Below are 485 nucleotides of genomic sequence, written 5' to 3'. Positions count from 1 at the left end.
TTCCCTCCCTCCCTGGTCAGAATTGCAAGGGATTTCATTGTAAGGATGCTAGAGTCCTGACTGTGCTGCTGGTGGGGTTGAGGGTCAGCAGGTGTCTCTGCAGCCATGAAACCTGGGACAGCTGTGGAGTGCCAGCTTCCCAGCAGGTGAGCTGGGATAACAGCTTCTGCTAGGAGCTGAAGGCTGATGGATGCCAGGACATCATGTCTGAGGTGACACAGACCTCATAAAGTTCTTCCCTTGATGGGAATCCCTCTGCCACAGCCTGATACTCACTGTGGGGTGATGTTAGGAAGGGTTCAGGGGCCCTTGATACAAGAGTCAGATGTCGGTGATGTCTCTGAGAGCATCACAGGTGCCAGTACCAAACCTGGTCCCAGCCACAGCCCTGGCCCAGTTTGGGGTAGATGGTGATGCAAGATACTGGCAGGAGGAAAGCTGTCTTGGGGCTCCTCTGCACTGTCCAGCCCCTCTCAAAATAGGGC

The sequence above is a fragment of the Erithacus rubecula genome (genome assembly GCF_903797595.1).
Source record: "Erithacus rubecula genome assembly, chromosome: 2".
In the NCBI taxonomy this organism is placed as follows: domain Eukaryota; kingdom Metazoa; phylum Chordata; class Aves; order Passeriformes; family Muscicapidae; genus Erithacus; species Erithacus rubecula.
This window is presented reverse-complemented; position numbering follows the sequence as displayed.